This window comes from Cricetulus griseus, chromosome 3 (assembly GCF_003668045.3).
Source record: "Cricetulus griseus strain 17A/GY chromosome 3, alternate assembly CriGri-PICRH-1.0, whole genome shotgun sequence".
Lineage (NCBI taxonomy): Eukaryota > Metazoa > Chordata > Mammalia > Rodentia > Cricetidae > Cricetulus > Cricetulus griseus.
In genome coordinates, this window is record NC_048596.1 from 200,277,773 (window position 1) to 200,288,021 (window position 10,249).

A 10,249-nucleotide genomic window follows, 5' to 3' on the forward strand; every position below is an offset into this window, starting at 1 on the left:
TTCCACAGTGCTCAGCTTCCATTCCCAGTACATATAGAAGCTCACTACTATTTGTACCTTCAGTGCCAGGGGTTCTGACACTATCTCCTGGCTTCCCTGGTCATGAGTCATGAATAGAGTACAAAGACATATAAAATAATGACCGATATTAATTTTTTTTAAAAAAGTCCACAAGAAAAACCATTACAATATGTCTTGAGCCCTTACCAGGTTTTGACCTGGGAGGAATGACAGACTCAGCGAGTTGGTTTTGAGTATGTAAGTTTTACTTCACACTTATGTCAAAGTAACACACAAGCATAAACAAACAATCCTAGGAACCACAGGCTCATATAGCAGGGGGTATGTAAGAAGCCTTGTAACCAGGCAGGCAAAGGCCTGGCTGAAGAGAGATTAAAAAGAAAGGGAGTATTGGCCCACTACCCAGCCATTGTAGATAAGAGTGAGAATGTGTGGAGTGTTGCAAAGTGTGATTAGCAAGATTTAGCAAACTATTTAAGGGCCAGCTCAGAACTGGGAACTTTAAAGTGTACCATGCATGACTCTACGTACTGGAGTTCTCCTCCACTAACATGAAACAACCAGTCCATCAAGCTGAGTCCTGGGCCCCGGACCTGAGGGCTACTGCAGGAGAGGTACCCTGTCTCGAGCCCTTACCAGGTTTTGACCTGGGAGGAATGACAAACTTGCTCTGAACCCGATTCCATGACACCAGGCCCTCAGGAGACCCGACAGCCTGAATCCAGAGGAACAGAAGTCTCGAGCCCGAACCTGCAGGCAGCTGCAGGAGAGGTACCCGCCCCTGCTATGAGCCTATTGTCTGTGGTTCTTAGGATTGTTTGCTTATGCTTGCGTGTTACTTTGACATAAGTATGAAGTAAAACTTATATACTCAAAACCAACTCACTGAGTTTATCATTCCTCCCAGGTCAAAACCTGGTAAGGGCTGGAGACAGGGTGCCTCTCCTGCAGCGGCCCTCAGGTTTGGGCCCGGGACTCAGTTTAATGGACTGGTTGTTTCAGGTTAGAAGAGGAGAGCCCCAGGACATAGAGTCGTGGTACACTCTAAAATGCCCAGTTCTGAGCTGGTCCCTTAAATAGCTTGCTAAATCTTGCTACATACACCACACATTCTCACTCTTATCTCCAATGGCCAGATAGTGGGCCTATACTCCCTTTTAATCTTTCTTCAGCCAGGCCTTTGCCGGCCTAGTTGTAAGCATTTGTCTTCATCTCCCTCCAGCCAGGCCTTTACCTGCCTGGTTACAGGCTCCTCACACAACAATAACAATAACATAAAATATTTTGGAGTAACCCTAACCAAAAAAGTAAAAGACCTGTATGACAAGAACTTTCAGTCTTTAAAGAAAGAAACTAAAGAAGATATCAGAAAATGGAAAGATCTCCCATGCTCTTGGATAGGTAGGATCAACATAGTAAAAATAGTAACCTTACCAAAAGTAATCTACAGATTCAATGCAATCCCCATCAAAATCCCAGCACAATTCTTCACAGACCTTGAAAGAACAATACTCAACTTAATATGGAAAAACAAAAAACCCTGGATAGCCAAAGCAACCTTGTATAACCAAGGAACTTCCAGGGGCATCACCATTCCTGACTTTAAACTCTATTATAGAGCTATAGCAATGAAAATAGCTTGGTATTGGCACAAAAACAGACAGGTAGACACAATGGAATCAAATTGAAGACACTGACATTAATCCACACACCTGTGAACACCTAATTTTTTTTTTACAAAGAAGCTAAAATTATAAAATGGAAAAAAGAAAGCATCTCCAACTAATGGTGTTGGCATAACTGGATGCTGGTATGTAGAAGATTGCAGATAGATCCATATCTATCGACATGCACTAAACTCAAGTCCAAATGGATCATAGGCCTCACTATAAATCAAGCCACACTGAACCTCTTAGAAGAGAAAGTGGGAAGTACCCTTCAATGCAGTGGCACAGGAGACTACTTCCTGAACATAATACCAGTAGCACAGACACTGAGATTGACAACTAATAAATAGGACCTCCTGAAACTGAGAAGCTTCTGTAAGGCAAAAGGCACAGTCAGAAAAATAAAACAGCAGCCTACAGAATGGGAAAAGATCTTCACCAACCCCACATCTGACAGAGGTCTGATCTCTAAAATATACAAAGAACTCAAAAATCTAGACATCCAAGTACCAAATAATCCAATTTAAAAATGGGGTACATATCTAAACAGAGAATTCTCAACAGAACAATCTCAAATGGTGGAAAGACACTTAAGGAAGTGCTCAACATCTTCAGTCATCAAGGAAATGCAAAGCAAAACAACTCTGGATTCCATCTTATAACAATCAGAATGGCTAAGATCAAAAACACCAAGGACAGCTTATGCTGGAGAGGATGTGGAGAAAGGGGAACACTCCTCCATTGCTGGTGGAGTGCAAACTTGTACAGCCACTGTGAAAAATCCATATGGCTATTTCTCAGAAAATTAGGGATCAACCTATCTCAAGACCCTGCAATACCACTCTTGGGCACATACCCAAAGGAGGCACATTCACACCACAAGGGAATTTGCTCAAATATGTTCATAGCAACATTATTTGTAATAGCCAGATCTTGGAAAGAACCAAGATGTCCAACAGAAGAATGTATAAAGAAAATGTGATATATTTAACATCCTAAAATTTGCAGGCAAATGGACAGAACTAGAAAAAAATCCATCCTGAGTGAGGTAACCCAAACCCCAAAAGACAAATACAGTATGTACTCACTCATAAGTGGATACCAGACATAAAGCAAAAGATACCCAGCCTAAAATCAACAATCCCAGAGAAGCTAGAACCCTTTTCCAGAAACAGATGGAAGCAGATGCAGAAATCCACAATTAACCATTGGGCCAAGCTCTTGGAGTACAACTGAAATGAGGTAGGAGTGATAATAAGAACAAAGGAGTCAAGACCATGATGGGGAAACCCACAGAATCAGCTGACCGAGCTAGTGAGAGATCACTGAATCAGATCTGACAAATGGGGAACCTGCATAATACTGGACTGAATTCCCTTAATATAGATGACAATGGTGTGGCTGGGACAATATATGAGGCCACTGGTGGTGGGTCCAAGATCCGACTCTAATGCATAAACTGACTTGGTAGAGTCCATTCTATATGGAGAAATACCTTGCTCAGCCTAGACACAGGGGTATGGGGGTAGAGAGGTGCCTTGGTCCTGCCTCAATGAGATGATGGGACAGACTTAATAGACTTCCTAGGGGAGGCCTTACCCTTTCTAAGGAGCAGATGAAAGGTGGGGGGGGGGTTGTGGGGAGGGGAGCAGGAGGAGAGGAGGGAGGGGGAACTGGGATTGGAATGTAAAAACTAAATTAATAAAAAAATGTAAAAGAAAAAATAAATAAAAATAAATTCTGTTTTCTCAATAAAAAAGGCCAACGTTTGTCAAGTATACTAAACATATCATTAAAAATGCAAATATACACAGAGGTCTAGAACATTTAATATGAAACAAGAGAGAAGAAATAGCTTAGAATTCTTTGATGCAACTCTATAGTCTGTCTACATCTGTTGACACATATAGTAGTTTTATTTTAATCATGTGATTTTTTTCTTTGAAATATGTAAAACAATGTCTATTCTTTGCTTAGAGTTCATCATGCACTTATTGCATAATTCCTAATTGTATTTTTGTTTATACAGTTACCACTTGCATATCTAACAGGTCTGTTCATTTCCTGTCAACTACTCTGTTTTGTTATTATTCTTTATTTTATGTACTATCACAAGAATTGTTCACTTCCTGATCTTCTGCCTTCATAGTTCATTCACACTGGACTCAGTGTGATTACCAGACACTGGAGTCTTGGGACTGAGAACAGGAAGGGCCAGGACATGATCAAGGTTGGTCACCTGACAGGGAGCTCTGCAACACTGCAGACTCTGGTACATAGATGCATGTTTCCCCTGTCAATCAAACCCAGTCCTATCCAGTGAGAGAGACCTACCTGTACCTCTGTGATTCCTTTAGAGGTAACAGGTAGTGGCTCTTCTTTCGGACAAATGACAATTTTGGAGTTTTTAATCTTTTCATGAACCATCTCTTTTAAGTCCCTCTGAAGAGGTCCTTCAGCTGTCGGTCCTGCAGATTCCAGAGCTCCTGCTGTGTCTCCTTTACCTGCTCTTGCAACAGAGCCTCCTGCTCCATACATATTTGTCTTAATTAGTTGCCGAGTAATTCACTAATTTCCTGTACATCCTCCTGAGGAGGTTCCTTGTCCGTGCATGCTCTACAGTGTTTCCATTACGTCATTCCTGAGGAGTTCCTTCAGTTGTGTGTAGTACCAATCAGCTTGCTCCTTCAAGTCATCCTCCCTTTTGACCAAAAGATGTCTTGAATTCACGTATGCATCTGCTCTATCTTGTTTCTTATTTTTTCTGGTCATTTTCCGCTGATGAGAAAGACATTAGTTTGCTTGGCCTTATTTTCAGATTTGTTGTTGTTCTTGTTGTCTGGGAATGCTTGCTTTCAAAATGGCTTTGTCCTTACAGGTTAAAGGGAACAGATGGGGAAAGTCGGAAGCACAGTATAACAGTTCAGTTTCTTCATAAGTTTGGCTGCTCGCAAATCACTAGGCTACCAACAGCAATTAAAAATGATTCACCATAGCCTAGAGTAGGAGGAAAGCCAGGAACCGACAAACTTACCAACAAACCAACACTTACTCAGTGTTGACTGAATAAATACATCATATCATATGTTAAATTTGCCAAAAATAGTGAATTGTGTGATTTTTAACAATTCTCAAACAATACCCTTTGCATTGTTAACCTGTGGTGCCTAGTAGAGTCATTGCTGTCCTGTTATAAATAACTCCATTTTAATTTCTTTTATGTATGTATACATATGTGCAGATGTATATGTATATAAGGGGAGTATGTGTGCCCTATATCTGCTCTTTCTGTAGGAATACCTGGCTAAGTATATACGTGTTGATTTTATCTCTCAGTACAGGCACTAAAGACAATTAGAAACCGAGGTGGAACTCATTCTATAAACTTGGCATGAGTGTGACTGGTAATGACACTAAAAATTTTAATCCCGGGGAATAGACTCTATTTAATTTATTCTAAGGTACTGGTTATTACAGACACATCATTCATAATGTAAATCACTTAATCAGGAGGCTTAACTTATCATACATATGTCATTAGGGGACATTATACAAGGGAGAGAGTGAAAATTATTCAGAATAAAATTTGCCTCAAAGGTAAAGATAGTCAAAGGATAAGGTTTCACAGGAAATTACTAGATTCTAAGAGTTTATGTTTACTTTAATTTGCTTGTGTACATATATGTCTGCATGTGCACCATGTGTGTTCTGGAGCTCTTGGAGGCCTAATTCAACTACTCGAGGTTTGATGTTACTATGTGGGTGCTGGGAACTAAATTCAGGTCATCTTGAAAGAACAGCAAGTGCCTTAAGTTTTGAGCTATCTTTTCAGCCCTTTTTATAGTTTATGTGTAAAGATTTTCTGCCTTATAAAATTTTTCTAGATAAATGTTGGGCAAAATATTAGGAATAAAGATACAATGCTTTATGAAGGAAAATTCAGATATGATTAATATGGATTGCATATAGGATGATAAAATGACCAGATCATGTGCCCATTTCAGGCACAAAAAAAGCAGGATATAATATGTTTGACAGTAATGCAGCACCTACCCAATGACAATCACTATTTGCTTCATGGGAATATGACTGTAGTGTAAATGAAGTACAAGGATTTTTTTAGTGTTGGATTCAAATGCACTGTTTCATGCTGGGAAAGAATTCCAACACTGAGCAACATCCACTGTCCTGTAAGCAAAAGCTTTTACAATTACCAACATCTAATACCTGGTATGCTATCCTATATTCAAGAATTAACATACAACTAAAATTTTCCTAATATAAATTGATACAAACCCTCTTGAAATTACTAAAATCACTATCACAGTATATGACAAAGCAGAGTATTAAGTTCAGATACTTATGGAGGGAGAGTAGATGACATTTGCTGTGAGATTGTTTCTCCTAGAAAGGTCAGAGTAGCTACACCCATTGAGTCTTAGCAACGTGGCTTAACTGTGACCTGAACAAAGATGACACCAACAGACACAAAAACATGGAAAGGACAAAATTCATGGGTCCTCAACTCTAGATAAGGAACTGTGGGCAAGTGGAGAATGCTGAGGAAGGAGAAATGGTCTCCCTCAGGGAAGCACCTCCCTCAATGAATTATCTAATGCCAGTGGTCAGTCCTGAGATCATATACATACATGTAATATTACACTGACTGAGCAGGATGTAGTCATATATTTAGGAGAGAAAGAGAAACAAAACTAATGAAAAAGAGGTCATGAGAACAATGGGGTGTCTATGGGAGGAGATGGTAGGAAAAAGGGGAAGTTAAGTAACGATGTCATTATATTATTATTTTAAAATATTAACTAGGAGGAAAGCACAAACTGAATCTTTAGAACTCTAGTGTACATATGTGTCTTATAAAGAAGAGAAAACCTTCTTCATAGATACTGATTAATGACATGGCTCAAAACACACTGGATTGAATCAGTTCCTTATGGGTAACTGAAAATCCAGATTGTTGAAGAAATCTCTGGAATTTTGATGGCTAATTCAATTTATGTAAACAACTACATGTATCCTCTCTGGGCCACATGTCTTTTTTGGTGACTTGATTTTGAAATATTGTATACACAATAAATATATGCATGTGAAATATTTTGTTCTTTTAATATCTAGTTCTCTCAAAAAAAAGCTGCAAGATGAGGCTGGGGTGATGGATCAATGGATGTCTCAGTTTTCTTTCTATTGCTGTGATAAAAAGCATGACAACAAGCAACATGGGAGGAAAGGAATTATTTGGCATCTATATCCCGGGTCACAATCCACTGAAGGAAGTCAAAATAGAAACTCAAAGTATTAACTGAAGCAGGAGCCATGGAGAGTTAGTTGCTAACTAGTTTGCTCCTCATGACTTTCACAGTCTGTTTTCAGATACAACCCAGGACTGTCTGCCCATGGGTAACACTGTCCATCCTGGACTGGGCCCTTGCACATCAATCATTAAGCAAGAAAATGCCCCCAAACACTTGCCAACAAGCAATCTGATGGAGACACTTTCCCAGCTGAAGTTCCTCTTCAATGTCATGGTGCAATTTACTTGGATAGAGAAAACAGGTAATAGAGCAGAATGATGGGCAGGCAAGAATCAGGAAATGGTTAAAAGCTAATGTCTTTAGTCTGTTACATGAAATCTAAGGTACCCAGGAAACTTAGAAGGCACAACCGAGTCAATGTATACATAGTGAAAGATGCATATGGATTGAAGAAGGTAAATATTTGTAAAATTCAATAAATTTATACTTTTGTGATGCAACTGTGGTGATATATTATTTATAATTTATTAAAGCTTTCCTAAAGGTTCAGAAAGCAAAGCTTGCCACAAGCCATAGAGGTCAGACAGTGGTGGCACACACCTTTAATCCCAGAACTCAGGAAACAGGCAGATGAATCTCTCTGAGTTCAAGGCCACCCTGGCCTACTCAAGAGTAAAGCATAACAGAGCTCACACCTTTGATCCCAGCACTAGTGAGGTGGAGACAGGAGTGATATGGCTGGGCTGAGAAAGGAATATAAGGAGGAGGAGACAGAAACTCAGGAGCTTTTGCCTCTGAGGACTCGAGGAGACAGGATTTCAATTTGGTAGAGGTAAGATCTACTGGCTTGACTGCTTTGCTTCTCTGATCAAAGAGAAGCTTGAAGCTTGAACCCCAATATCAGTCTCTGGGTTTTATTTTTCATGTTACATGCAACTTTATTCAAATTCTGGAATATTTAATGTAAAAGCAATGGAGAAACAAACCAGAGTATTCAATATTCAAATAGGAACGTCTACAGTGGGAAAACTACGGTGCCATTTTTATTTCAGTCACATGATCCTGGGAGCCTGAAAGCCTTTGGTTTACTAGACTTTGTCATATGTCTACTAGTAATCTATGGTTCCTTATAACATGCTTTGTTCTGTTATCACTTGTATAGCTACAATGTTGGTTCTTTTCGTGTTAACTGTAATGACTCCTGGGCCTTTATTTTTTTACTAAATTTATGTTCAGCATTATTGATTGAATTTTCCCTTGTTTGCTTTTTAGTTAGTCATCTTCAGAGTCTAGTTTACTTTTTGCTTAAACCTTTGATGATGACTGACCAGGGTATTCTTGAGACTGGTAGCGTGGAGGAAACACAAGTTATTTTCATGATTTGGGTTTTGCTGTTGTTTAGAAAATATCTATTCTACTGCAGAGATGAGCAGACCAGATGCATTTTTCCCTACACAATCAAATATGCAAATTTTCAGATCAGAGAGAACAGAATAGCCTTTAAGTGTGCTCTCCCTTTAGGCTTATCAGGAATCAACACTCTGTTAGCACAGACATTCCTTTCAGACTTTTCACTCATTTATATATTCTCTTCTTTAAATCTTACCTGAGAAGTTTGTTAAGATATGAAGACTGGAGTGCACTCAGCTGGACCCACTCCTCCTCCTCACTCCTTTTTTGCAGAGAGATGCTCTGATTGTGTGGGTGTATATTCCCTGCTGTATTTATTCCTACTTATTGTTTTTGAGACATTTTCTGCTAAGCAGAAGACGGTAGGTTAATTTGTTTCAGTCTCAGTGTTCTTTATTTGAGGTGCTTGTGTTTTTAAAATGACTGTAATCTCATAAGACAAAGGTTATGGACACAGAGAAAGCAGAAAATAACTGGTAATCAATAGCTAAATTTATTCATATCTATGCTCAGCTACCCACAAATCACTATTAATATTATTAAAAGCTGACATAATTTGCTTTGGGTAAGAGCCCATAATTTCCACATTCAGGGTCTGGGTGATATTTACAAGGGCTACTTACTCTGATGGAGCAAAAGATAACAGAGCAGAATAATAGCCAGGGAACTACCAGAGAACAGTAAAGGGCAATGTCTTTAGGTTGTTCCATGAAGTCTGAGGCACTCAGAGAACTTTTAAGGCATAGCTTAATCAATATGTAAGGAAAAGATAGATTTAATTGCAAATGCATATTGTTCCCAGAAGATACACTGAACATGAATATATATTTAATATATATTAAAATATTACTATAGATCTTTAGTAATAAAAACATGGTACTGACATGAAAGACATCCATCAGGGGAATAGAATTTGAGGGCCACATATAAGACTACAGCCTGCATGTGCACAGCCAGCTGATTTTTTTTTTATTAGTTCAAATTAGGAACAAGTTTGCTTCACAAGTCAATACCTTCTCTCTCTCCCTCCCCTCCCCCCAACATCCCACCTGTCCCTAGCCATCCCCCCTCCACTCCTCAGGCAGGGTAAGGCCCTCAAAAGGGGCTCCCCAAAGTCTACCACATCATCCTGGAGCCACCTGCTTTTTAAAAAAGAGGCCAACAACACACCTTGTTGTAAAGATAGCATCTTCAACAAATAGTGCTGGTTAAGCAGGGAAGCTACATGTAGAAGAATGAAACTTTATTCTTATTATTTCAGCTTGAATGAAACTCACATCTGAAAAGGAGCACAACCTTACACAGATGGTTATTGATGGCATACTATAATTGATAACAATGAGAACAACTCACATGGGCACTCTGAGCCACCAAGATCCCAGATACCTCCAAGACCTGCCCTGAAGCCCAAAAGAGGGCGAGCCCTTCTCCTCCTTGCCCTTTTTCCTATCCCTCTACATACCTGTGACCACGGCCAAACGGGCATGGTCAGTGGTACAGGTATCTAGGGTCTCTTCCTACACAAATCCACACCTACTCTTTGGGAGGAGTGAATGGGGGTGGGCTGGGGGGAAGGTGAGGGAGTGTGAGAATAGAGTTGGGATGGAGAATTGTGGTTGGAATGCAAAATAAAATTAAAAATAAAAAAGCATCAAATCCATAAATCAAGGACCTTATTGTAAGATCTGGGACCCTGGATTTGGTAGAGAAAAGAGTAGGACATACACTTGAACTTATAAGCACTAGAAAGGATTTTCTGAATATGACCCTACTAGAACAAACATAAAGACCAACAATTGGGAAATGGGAACACATGGAACTGAAAGCTTTTGTACAGGGAAGGACATCATAATTGGAGTAAGGAGGCACCCTACAAAATGT